This window comes from Dioscorea cayenensis, chromosome 17 (genome assembly GCF_009730915.1).
Source record: "Dioscorea cayenensis subsp. rotundata cultivar TDr96_F1 chromosome 17, TDr96_F1_v2_PseudoChromosome.rev07_lg8_w22 25.fasta, whole genome shotgun sequence".
Taxonomy (NCBI): domain Eukaryota; kingdom Viridiplantae; phylum Streptophyta; class Magnoliopsida; order Dioscoreales; family Dioscoreaceae; genus Dioscorea; species Dioscorea cayenensis.
The window spans coordinates 15,985,946-15,987,925 of record NC_052487.1 but is presented as its reverse complement, the minus strand read 5'-3'; positions in this window follow the sequence as shown (position 1 = coordinate 15,987,925).

Sequence of the window (1,980 nt, the reverse complement as noted above, 5' to 3'; positions counted from 1 at the left end):
GCACCGTGTCGTCGTACTACGCCTGATTGTCTTCAGCTATTGGAGGGGCCATCAGGACTGTGAGGAATTGTTGTCTCTATAAGATCTCAGAATCTTCAACGAGGATTATGGCCTGCGTAGCCTCCAGGCTCTTCTCATTGGTCTTCGTCAAGCCTCTCCCATTTTCTGATTTGTTAAAACTTGGATTTCTCTTTTCTATGTGAAGATACTAGTTTTTTTTTTACTTTATTATTATTTTGAGCTGTTTTTAGATTGATATTGTGAGTGCTAACTGTATGTTGTTTCATTGGATTTTTTTTTTACGATTTTAGCACTCGACTATGCGTAGATTGTAGAATTAAAGTGTTTGTTAAGAATGTTTTCAATGTTTAATTTTTTTTAGAGGCACTGAGTGTAATTCTAGATTTTTTTTCATTTTTGGGAGACTAGATGCATTGTGCGATTGGTGTATGCTTACTAACTGGGAATGATTTACTTCCTTCTTGTCTTCTGTTGTTAGCTCAAAATTTGAATGAGTTTCTTCTTCTACTTTTGTTCTCTTTTTGATTTGATGTTTCTTTTAGAATCTTTAATGATTGTCATTAATATTATTTCAAACAATGGAATAACTTAAATCTTATGTTGGGCTTGCCCATGAAGGATCAATATGAGATGTAGAAATTATCAGATTAGTGAAAGATTGAGCCATGATCAATGTTCAATAATAAAGAATCCAAACATTAGAACCCATTAAATAGATTTGTAATTTTTTTTTTTTAGAATAATCTTGATCAAAAGGCTCAACATCACAACATCCAAATCAAGGAACCCTATAGACATAATCCAACATATTAAATTTCCATTTCTAGCTACCTTCCATATAATTTCCCTCCTAAAGTCAATGAATCCCAAAATGGATGAACACCACCGCATCATCTGAACCAGGAAATCCAATAAAAAAAATTTAAAAACACATAAAATTGCTGAGAAAAAGAGGAAGCAGAAGGCACCAACAAGATGAAGAAGAAGAAGAAGCAATACCTACCAGCTGAATAGAAAAACAAGTAGATCCAGTGAATGGTTACTTTGGAGGAGTGATCTTCTCACCTTAGTTGTATTCCCTACTTTGATCTTGAATCCCATGAATCCCTCACGTGTTTGACAGTGAGGGATTTCAACTAATGGATTTTGTTTTAGGGTTGATTCAGCCGTAAAACAAAATCCCTTATCTATAGGATTTGGAAAAATAAAGTACAAATGAAATCCTTTGAAACAAACAAAGGATTTTAACAAATCCTGGTATTTGCAAATATAATGACCTCAAAATCCAGTCAAATAAACACATCCTTAATGTTCATATAGTATCATTTAAGTTCGAGTTAATAGTTGCAGCAACCATTTTGTACAACTCATTCAGAATGCTATTGGCATAAACCCCAATTTCTATTTTACAACCCCCCGAATATAAAGGTTTTTCATTTATCTCTTGTAAATATCCACCACCAATAAACAATTGTTGTTACATCAGTAATACTCAACCTGGAAAGAAGTTGATAGATGGGTTGGGGAAGGGGCGAAAATTAAATTATAATGAGACAATGATTATAAACTATATATGATATGTATATCTTGTTAGGAAAATGGAAAGCTATGTTGTGGATACCACTGCCCTGAAAGCAAAATTTTGGCACGACCGAGATGCAATTAAGATCGTCGTTCACCTGCTAAGGTTAACATAGCTACCCCTAGACACATGCACTTGTGGTAAGGAGTTGGAAAAGTCACCAATTACCCAGAAGCCAAAGACCAAAAGGAAAGGAAAAACCAAGAGAAGAAAAAGTTTCGTATCCTTTTTAATACCCCAAAGCTTATCTTATCTTTCATTTATAAAATCTGAATATTCAGCCAATTCAAACACACATAATTCTAACTGAGAAAAATTTGGTTGTTATAAAAAAACATGCAACCAAAATTTGAAAACCAAAACAGATAAGCACTATC